Raw genomic sequence first — 11,420 nt, 5'->3', positions numbered from 1 at the left:
ACTTCGCCATTACCGCGGTGTCCCCGATGTAAAACTGCGGTGTCCCGAGGTCGGGGGTTCTATCCATTATTTATTGTGTGCTATACAGAATTGTACCCGGGAATTGTACACAACAGTGATATTCAATACACAATCATGAGTATTGAATTACGAATTAAATCTCCCGCTCTGGTACATCTGTGTTGCCGTCAATAGAGGGCCAAATACAGTAAACGCTTCTCGGATTGGTGTATAGGTTAGAAACAACCACAACCCCAAACCGTAGCTTACGGTACTCCAGAAAGACGTCTTTGAATGATGAAATGGTGCCCTCATGTGCAACCCTTTGAATTCTACTTGTTAAGAAATTCTACTTGTTAAGAAATTCTTAATCCATCTATGACGATCTAATCCCGATTCCCGTACTAGTGAAGCGTATTCATGCGGAACCTTAATATCGGAGGCCTTTGAAACGTCTAAGATAGCCATGCCATCAAACACAAAACGTTTTCGACATCATTCGCAAAAGATTAGAAAAGGTTGCCAGAAAACGTTGAAATTTGAAAGTATTAGTATTATAATCTTGATCCTGGTCCAATAAAGTTTATTGAAGGTAGCGACTATTTTTTGCAACTTTTTGTTGTATTTAACAAAAGACCCGAATTGTCATTTAAAAAAACAGCGTGGCTGCTTTAGAAAGGTTTTCATTAGTTCGCAGGCATAAAAGAATTATGTTGTAAGCATTATTTAAACTAAAGATTAATTGTTATTCTATTCCTATCTCTTCCTTTCACAGCTGTTTCATGCAACCAAGCTATGCCTTCTATTTCGCGGATCTCCTCATCATTTTCCTCATCCTCATATTCAACTTTGTGATCTTCGTGATGATAATGTGTAAGCTTACCTGTTGTCGCAAGGATATCAACAGATCAAGCAATCGCGATAAAAAACAGCATGTTACCCGAGCTATTACAGCAGTAGCAATAGCAGCCATTCTGGGACTAACTTGGGTTTTTGGTTTTCTTACTATTATTGAAAACCATGCGTCTAGTGTGGCCTTTCAAGTTTTGTTTTCAATCTTCACTTCGCTGCAAGGGTTCTTTATTTTTTTACTGTTCTGTGTGCGTCATGAAGAAATCCGTGAGGTGTGGAAAAAGTGGCTTCAATGCAGTCAACCTGGCATTGGTCAAACTGGACATCCCGTAGCTGCAAGCAGTGATGACGGACCTCCCAAACCTGGAATCAGTAATGCTGGATACCACAATGCTGCAAATAGGGATCCTCCCGAAGCTGCAAGTAGTGATTCTGGACATCCTAAAGCTGCAGGCAGTGGTGATACTGGACCTCCCAACGCGGCAAGCAGTCATACTGGACCACCCAACGAGGCAAGCAGTCATACTGGACCTCTCGACGCGGCACGCAGTCATACTGGACTACCCAACGAGGCAAGCAGTCATACTGGACCTCTCGACGCGGCACGCAGTCATACTGGACCACCCAACGAGGCAAGCAGTCATACTGGACCACCCAAAGCTGCAATCAGTGATGCTGTATTTCCCAAATCTGCAGACAGTCATGCTCTCCAGTCTTCGTATAAGATAGAGACCTTCAAAAAATTCATACCGTGAAATTAGTCAATTTCATGTAATTGAGTTTTAAATTAAGTTTGGTTCTATTATACATACATCACGGAAAGAAGAGTTGTATATTAAAAGTTGCTTATCTCCAGTCAATGCTGTGTAAGGGGCGCACCATTAGATTTCCCCACCCAACTTTGTATAAAGGTGTACATTAAAATTGAAAAAATAATTTCTGCCTTCGGAGGCGAAAAAAAATTCTGCCTGACCCAAACTCCCATGCCCCCCCCCTGAAAATCTAATGGTGCGTCCCTAATGGGCCAGAAGAAAACCGTAGACCATTCAAATCAGGATTGGTCAAAGTTCGGAAAACCAGGTGAAGTAAGTAAGCGAGATTTATTCAGTGAGCTAATGGATCAATGGTGGACAAAAATTTTTTAGAATCACGGTACTCTTTTGAGCAAAAATATTTTCAAGCTAATCAGGTAAATTATGTAAAATATTTGTTCATTTTTCGGCACTTAAAAGATTTGGATAAATTAATCAACATTGATAAACATCAATCTCTACAAAAGACACACCTCACGCTTGATCGTGTCTTTCGTGTTTCACATTGGACCTCCGCACTGCACGTGATGCTGAAAAGGTACCAATTTATACGCGAGCGTTCGGGAAATTATTTCAGGCTTCGGGTTTAATCGGAATGAATCAAATTGAAAAGGATCGGTTGTATTCATTTCTCATACTTGCATTTTCACTTTTTTTGATCAACTGTCAAAAGAGCTCCTGTCATATTTTATTACATCTTCAAAAATATACGTTGTACCAGGGGTTTTAATGCAAGAGCCCTTTGTCTTCAAACATATGTGTACAAAGACAAATGTATCAGAGAAGATGTAAGGAAGAGGAGGGTGAGACAAGCCTAGCTGGAAGTGGTCAGAGGTTTTATTGCATATCATGAGGCCCTCTAGTTTAAATTCTAAACGCAGCGATTGTTGCTTTAGACAACTACCCGACAAACACAAAAAAGGTTTTACAAAAATAAAATAATTGTTGGGTTATATAAAGGATAGATTAAGAGAATAACATGTTTAATTAAGATTCAAAAACATTTTTGAAAAATTGCCGCTATACTCTCTTTCTTGATGTTATTCAAGTGTTAACAAATTATTTTGCAGTACCTTTTTGAAGTACATGATGCATCGTCCGTGTAAATTGAACATTACTTTGTGGTCCTCGATGGATCTCTAACACTCACTTAAAGCCATATTATAACATTTGCTGAGGAGGACGCCCTCACTGAATTATTTTAATTCGTTTTTTTACACGATTAAATTGTACTTTATTAAACCAATATAGCCTGCAAAAATCAAGACTCTAGGTGCTGTAGTTTTGTCAAAATCCGAGATTTTGAATAAAACGCCGGATTCGAAGTCCAACAATCACTATTGCAACAAAAGTCAAGCTGTTTAACACCACTTGTGTTACAGTATTGCTCTATGGCTGTGAGTCCTGGGTGATATCTACTGATATGGAAAATAAGATCAACGCTTTTGGTACATCATGTTACAGGATAATGCTGAACATCAAGCGCACCGACCATGTTAGTAATGAAAGGGTCTATGCCATCACCAACACTGTGCCTCTTATCAACTCTGTCAGATCACGACAACTACGATTCCTGGGACATATCCTGAGGATGCAGGAAGATGAACCATGCAGAAGATATGCTCTCTACACCCCATTACATGGTAAAAGAAGACCTGGAAGGCAAAGAACATCCTACTTGTCTTATGTGCAAAAACTGTTGGGGATTTCGACAACTTTCTACTGCCAGATGCCATTGCCACTTTGGCTTCAGATCGTAGTACATGGAGAAACTTTGTAGTCGCCTGCTTCGCAGCCGAATGAAATGAATGAATGAATGAATATCTGACAGTAAAAGCTAACATTTTATGGCAAAGAAATGCTAATCTATTTTATTTGAAAATGTTATAATATGGCTTTAAGATGTAATGCTGGTTTCATACTTTCTGCCGCTTGCTGCTGAGCGGCGTGACGCTTCATTATGCCGCTTGCACTTGTCAGCAAGCGGAGCGGCACACCACTGAGCGGCAGCGGCATGACTCTGAAAGCCACTCTTGCCACTCAGCACCGCTCCAAAATCGTATTTTGTTCTCATACCGTACGTCAGAGCGGCAAAGCGGTACCGCTCGGAGATGAGTTGAATTCAACTCCCAGCGCTGCGGCAAAGCGGTGGAGTGATCGCTATATCGGCTTGCCGCTGGTCACCGCTAGCGTTTCTGGTGCAACTGCGCAGTGAAGCAAAATCATCTTCTGAGCAGCAAAGCGGCAAGCGGCAGAAAAGTATGAAACCAGCATAAAGTTATCATAGAAGTATGATCACGTGACTAGTCCAGCGGCAACGTAGCAAAGTTGCAAAAAGTGAGTTCAAGTTTTCTTATTATTATTATGATATGAAGAGTAAAAATGCATTGATGGCAATTAATTTGAACAAAAGTAAAACTGAAGACAATTTATTATATAGATTGTAAATTAACTCTCGCAGTAAATTTATCAGTAGTCTCATAATTATGTTCTCCATCAGTGTTGATTATAATATGTCAGTAATCTTATTTAGTCAAGATTATAATTTTTTACCTTTTCAGTTTTTGGTTACCATGGTAAATTTAGGTGGATATCATTGAGATGTTCTTAAGGGGTACTACACACCTCGATAATGTGTGTCTATTTTTGCATTTTCTCTAAAACTAATAACACACTGGTAACAAAAGTTATGTATATATTGTAATAGGGCAAGGAATCCAATTACTACAATGGAATTTCAGTCACCCAAGACAAGCGGTTCTTTATTTATGATAAGAAATTAGGTACCGCTACGGTGTACCTCATTTCATATATCCTGAACCACTTGTCTTGAATCACTGAAATTTCAGTGTAGTAATTGGATACCTAGCCCCAATAATATACGTAACTTTTGTTACCAGTGTGTTATTATTTTTTGAGAAAAATGCAAAAATAGTCACAAATTTACCAAAGGGGTGTAGTACCCCCTTTAAGGGACTTATTATTATATAATATCGATGCAGTCATCAATGTAATTATGATCCGGTTACAATTAACTCTTTCATTTATGAGGGTCAACTTTGAAACAAAACTACCTGTCTGTGTTCCCCTAGTGGACATTTTATAATGAGAATTCTTTCAAAGCGATGAGAATTGGACAAAACTATGAGAATTGAAAATTTTCTCATTTCTATTAATCTTTCTCATCCAAATGAATGAGAAATACTAATGAACGTGTCAACCACCTGTCACATCGTTTTAAATAGGGAAATTTAAGACATGGTGTTGACACGTTAACTGGCATTTCTCATTAATTTGGATGAGAAAATTTCAATTCTCACAGTTTTGTCCAATTCTCATCGCTTTGAATGAATTCTCATTTTAAATTTCCACTGGCCAATATTTTGTTTTTTAACTATAAATGAGTTTAAATTACTATGTTGATAGTCAAATATTAATAAAAAGGAAGGTAAAGGAGGCAAACCTGTATATAAACATTGAACAGAGTGCCAATCTCTGTTTTAGTGACGATTGGACTACTCATCGATCCATGTAAAGTTGTTGTAGGGGGAGGGTCGCTACACCTCATCCTCAGCAAGTCTATTACCTTCCCAGCATCAAAGAGTACCAACCTATTTATACACCTGAGTAGATAGGAGTAATTGAGGTAAACTTTGCAAATCGCCTTACTCTTTCTTACCAGGATCTGTGCTCAACATACTCAAGGGTACAACACGTATGGCAACGGCGGTGCTCAAACCCACTATCACACGAAAATGGGGCATGGGCTCTCACCGCTAGACCACAAAAGCCCGTCAACATTAATTTAATATTTCTAACTTGCTCTGTACTTGAGCTTACGTAAATATTAATTAGGTATCATAAATTAAAATTGTGTGATTGACATAAAGTAAGATTGTTGAAGGATTGTTTTCCCTTGTTTATTCATACACAGATTCAATATTGAACATTAATGATATCATTGTATGGGCGGAGCCATAGGCGGAGAGCCATACTTTAATTTTGTTTTGCAATATTTGTTCGCACGTTTAAGGGTTTATCTAGCCACTGTATAGATTGAAAGTTGCAGGGTATATAGTATGTAATCGAATGAAGAAGTAGATAGATTTTCTATAATAATATGTGTTCAGGAGAGGAGATATTTAACAAAAACAAAAACACCCAAGTCCGTCAAATGCACGAATAAGAATACGTGTATAGTATAGGCCTATCCACCATTGGGGAATTGCCGCAGCTGATTAGAGTCGTTCATTTCGTGCGGTACATGATTAGAGTCGTTCATTTCGTACGGTAAATAGCGGGCAGTGGGTGTATTTTTTGTTTGCTTTTGTGTTGCTTTTTGGAAACACTCGCGCCCGCTATAAAGTCGTTAATTTGTTTGCACATACCTAGTCTCCTACACAGCCAATTTGTGTCGGGCGATCCGAACAAACATCGTGATAGTTACATACAGTCTGGCCTGAGGCACAGACTATCAAGTGTTTATTTACCAGTGACCTTCAATAAAATCGATACTGTAGTACAAACATGCTATATACAGGGTGTCCCTGAAAGAACTGTTTCGTCAGAAACTTAATTGTTTGGGTATTTTAACGCCACAACTAAACAAAACTAAATACTTTTTGAATTTTGACAAAAAGACGAAATATTAAGATAAGAAATTTAATAACGTGGCATAATCACTGCGCATCATAATTTTTACTTCATTTACTGTATAAAACACATCTTTTGACTCATTATGACCCCAGATTTTTTTTTTTTTGAGAAACAAAAATCCTTCCAAACTTTACATAGAGCCAAAAATTTACAAGATTAAATTTTTTATTTTGGCATAACAATTCAGGGAATTTTGTTTTGTTTGTTAACGTTTGTTTTAATACGCAATCACTCAGGCACACCCTTTCCAACGAAAAATGAAAATTTTAATCTCAACATTTAATTTTGAGCATGGAGAAAGGAAATCATAATTCCCTCCTGTTTCTCCCCATTTTCCCCTTCTGTTTTTCTTCTCTTTTTTTTTCATTTTGCTTTTCACCTTTCCACATTTTTTCTTCTCAGACAACCCTTGTTTACCAAAAGTAATAAATTTTATTTAATTTATGACGACACAGCATTCTGTCATCCCTGTCTAGCCCGCTCCAAAGGTCTGACCTGGTTGTTAAACCGGCGCAGGCCAGATATCAGAACTGCAAATCAAATGCAGCAAGGTAGAGGTTGTAATATCGTGCACATAGCTACCTATACCTTGCTGTGTATAGTGAACAGAGCACGTGTATTTTGCTCACTGGCAATTGATATAAACAGAAGGTATCAATAAATGGGACAGTATGAATGGATCGTTTTCGAAGTTTATGTTGTGATGAAGTTTGGCAGTCAACATGTGTGATGATGCCGAGTATTAGGGAACACACCAAAAGATCAATGACGTCCTATAAACGAAACTAGTTTCGTTTAGCTAGTTTCGTTTAGGGGTGAGGGGGTAAAAATACTCGATTACGTTTGTACAAAACCATCGGTCTGAAGAATGTGTCATTATTATTATTATGTCAAAATTTTCAAAATTTCATTATTACGTTTCTGGCAGGGAGGGGGGGTCGGCTGAGAAATGAAACTAGTTACGTTTATAGGACGTCATCGATCTTTTGGTTTGTTCCCTTATAGGGTCTACAGGGGTTTTAACAACATGGTGTATCGCCTAAACTTGGTCAGTTGTATTTGTAGAGCTGAATAGATTTCGGGGTCATCCAAGGTCACCCAGGGTTCATCTGAGGTCAAATAACTAAAAAACTGTCATAATGGCACGAAACTTGGTGGGTATAGTCAACACTTAGATTCAAATTATTGGAAGGTCATTTCGGTGTCATCCGAGGTCACCCAGTGGTCATCTGATGTCAAATTACTAAAAACTGACATAACAGCATGACATTTGGTGAGTACAGTCAACATTAAGCGTCAAATGTTTGGAAGGTCATTTTGGGGGTAATCCAAGGTCACTTAGGGGTCATCTGAGGTCAAATGACTAACATCTGTCGTATGGGCATGAAACTTGGTGGGTACAGTCAATATTGCTAGGAAACTGTCTATACATACAAACTGAACTTCCACCACACGACTCGGGTTGTTTTGGTAAAGCAATACCAACACCTGTTGTGAACTCGACACCACGAGGGGATATCCCATATCCCAACCCGTGCTCTGGGCATCTTGTAAAACATAAACATTACACAGCCGTGCGGCCTATTACATTTCCATATTATTTCCTTCTTTAATCACCCCACAATCACCCCACACTCCCCATCCACCATCCAGGCTTCGCCCATACAGGGTTCTGAAAAGAAACTCACATCTAAACACAACCACTACCATACCATCACCCAACAACCTTACACACCAACCGCGTATGCCGAAAACCGCGCAACCCGAGAACCGCTCTAGTTATATTTCATAACCTCGGTACTACAGTAGCTGTCTACTGAAAATGTGAAAAATGTAAATAAAACTATTATTTTCTATACCATATTCAAAATTTTGTATCTTCTTTGTTGAATTATTATGTGTTATGTCGGTTATTTCATGCATGTATTTCATATCAAAATTGTCATGACCCACTACGATTTAAGTTATTACTGTTTCTAACTAGAGCTTACTGATGTTTAAATTCCATTTTCCTGGGATACTTTGTTGCAATAATGGGTCAAAAAAGGTCAAATTTTTTTTTCAATTTTGACCAAAATTTTGGATATTTTAAAGCATATTTTTAAAACGAAGAAAAAATTCATATTTATAGTAAGTTGTTATGGTGGAGCGAAAAAAATTGTCATGGAAAATCAAATTTGGCGCTTTTCTCAAAAAGTGCTCATTTTGCAGGAATCCGCTGGACTAGTTGGATTCCTTGCATCATTTCCTTTCTGAAAATGTATACTTTTATATACTTGTCATTATTACTTTTAAAGATACAATACAAAACAATGTATAAAATGTCCCACTTTGAGTGATCCTGCGTGCCCCCTTAATACGCTTACAGTATAACTTTTGCGTCGTTGGACAGAAGTTAGTTACAAAGAAATAGCTAGTTAAAATGTGACATGTTTGAGTACAAATGAGGACAAAGGTCCTTCAATATGCTGATTGCCATGGAGACAGAATAGAACGAGCAGGTTACAATTTTGACAACATAGCAGAAACGATTCTCCCGACTCTTTGAACATTTTGATACACAATTTGTCGATTTGATAGCTGTCCAACGAAATCGTTAAAAAGAGCACTTTTGGCTGCATTTGCCCTCTCCTATGTTTTTATTGTATTTTTTATCCTTGTTTTTGCCAGACTGCTTTGCATTCCATTTTTGAAAAACAGTCCACACCACAATGTTAATCAAGTAAATATCAACGTGGGTGGTAATCTTAACCGATAACAAATAGGCTAGTAGTATACATATAAATCATATTTGTGATATTTGCCCGCAGTCAAATTAGTTTCACAACATAAGACCATTTATAGGTTAATGAACGCGTATTACTTGTTGGAAGAGAAATTAGACAAAATAATGCACGCGCGCTGATGTTGATGCGTCTAATGCACGAGCCCCGAAGTGGGGAGTGCATTAGACGCATCAACATCAGCGCAAGTGCATTATTTTGTCTAATTTCTCGAGCAACAAGTAATACAAGTTCATTAACCTATTTCATACACGAGAAGAAAAAACATGTGATATTTGCTGTTTTTTTAAACAAAATTTTCACTAAAAATATTGGAAAATAGAACCTAATATAAATGCATCAACCCGCCCGAAAAATGAATCAAGCCTACAAGGCGCAAACGCGCGCGAAAACAAGTGCGTAGTACGCGGAGTGCAATAAGACACGATCAATGCATGGTTTGGATTTTTCTAACGCTTGCTCTGATTGGTTCTCGCTATCTAAGAGTGTATGAAAAGAATTTGATGTTTTGCTTGTGCATTCATTCATTCATTCATTCATTCATTCATTCATTCATTCATTCATTCATTCATTCAATCTATCTTTATTTTGGTAAGCTCTTTCAATGCATAAGTACTGATCTCCCAAGAGGTCCAGATAAGACAATATCAATATATAATTAGACAATAATTAAACAATCAAAATGCAAAGAATAATATAAAACAAATGACGATATAAAAATAATAATGTAATGTATGTACTGTTTATTAAAATAAGATGAAAATATTAATAGAAACTACATCATTACCATTATCATATTATTATAATTAAAAAAACCAACATAATAACAAAATATATAGGCCTACACAGTTTTGTTAAACAGCAGTAGCATTTTGAACTCATACATACTCATGGCCATAAAGTTTGAACGAATATTCAGTGGAAGATTATTCCAGAGTACCGCAGCTCTATAATTGAAGGTTCTTTTACCAGCAAAAATCCCGGGGCAAAAATATTCCACGTAGGAACAATCGGTGCATTATGAGTTTGACTTCGAGTACATTTGTCATGAGTTGAGTGTGTAAAAGTGAAAATAGATGAGAGGTAAGGGGGCGCTATTTGTTTCAGACACTTGAAAGTAACAATCAGTGATTGATTATTCCATCTACAATTTAGTTTTACCCAATTCAGATCTTCCATCATTTTGTCAATTGGAGTTCTGATGTCAGCATGGAGAAGCATTCGAGCAAGTTGGTTCTGCAAGACCTGGAGCTCATGATGATAATTAGCATTGAAATTATTCCATATAGAACTACAATAGTCAAAATGAGGGAATGATGTTCACAGTACTAGGTGGAAGATAATTCTTGACTTGACCAATTTCACCAATACGTTTAGATACATTAGATGACATATAATTTACAGGTTCACTCCAAGATAAGTTCAAATACTACACCTAAATATTTGTATTTATTTACAATTTCTATGCTCTCGTTTCCATAGGCAAGAGATATGTCCTTAAATTTACTTAATTTCTGTCTAGACCCAAATAGCATGATCTTTGTCTTCTTAATGTTTAAAGTGAGTTTATTAGACTTGAAAAATCTAGCTATCATATCAAGGTGACTCTTGAGGTTAGGCTATAATACTGACCAATCGCGTTTGTGCAATAACACGCGTGTCCAATAGTCCCATATTCTCGGCCTTTTTTTCTAAAACAACGATTTAATTCTCTTCGGTGATGCATTTAAGTTTAATGTACTTTGTCACAAAAGGTATAATAAACCAGGAAACTACATGTATATATGTGCCCATCCACCACACACTGGTCGTAAAGTCGGCATTTTCCATTTTGAGATACAATCAAAAACAGTAATAGGATTTCTATGTTGAATATACTAGGAATTTGACCTTTGATGAACTATAACTTCACTTCCAGATGTCCGATGAAGCTGGTTGAGGTGTCATTTTGAAGCTGAAAGTGAATTCTTTCAAAATCTGCAATAAACAGAAAATAATCTAGAGCCGACTTTACTACCGCTTCGTGGTGGATGGTCACATATAAGGATGTAATGAGTGCTCTACTGTTTGCACAACTTCAAACAATCATTTCCTATTGCACAGCCAAAAAAAACAGATTTATTTTGAATGTTAGTGAGATATACTATGAGTGGGAGCACTCATTGCAACAATACTAAAGGCCAGGGCCAAGGTAAAGGAAATCGTACTTTAGGGAACGCGATCGAATGAAAGTTGTATTATTTAACCATGTTTAGGGAAATTCCTTGAAATATCTATATGTACTAAGGCAGCCTTAAATAATCCTTAATATATTTGA

The 11,420-nt window shown here is 37.2% G+C and overlaps 1 long non-coding RNA gene across 1 annotated transcript; it reads left to right on the top strand.

Moving 5' to 3' along the window:
* Positions 1-9,161: 9,161 nt before the first annotated feature.
* On the top strand, positions 9,162-9,384 carry LOC140139476 (uncharacterized). The gene is made up of 2 exons (XR_011857137.1): positions 9,162-9,255; positions 9,319-9,384. It is a non-coding gene; the product is annotated as an uncharacterized lncRNA (long non-coding RNA).
* Positions 9,385-11,420: the final 2,036 nt, after the last annotated feature.

This window comes from Amphiura filiformis, chromosome 18 (genome assembly GCF_039555335.1).
Source record: "Amphiura filiformis chromosome 18, Afil_fr2py, whole genome shotgun sequence".
Taxonomy (NCBI): domain Eukaryota; kingdom Metazoa; phylum Echinodermata; class Ophiuroidea; order Amphilepidida; family Amphiuridae; genus Amphiura; species Amphiura filiformis.
The sequence above is the reverse complement of the archived record's forward strand: the minus strand, read 5'-3'. Positions and strand labels throughout refer to the sequence as shown.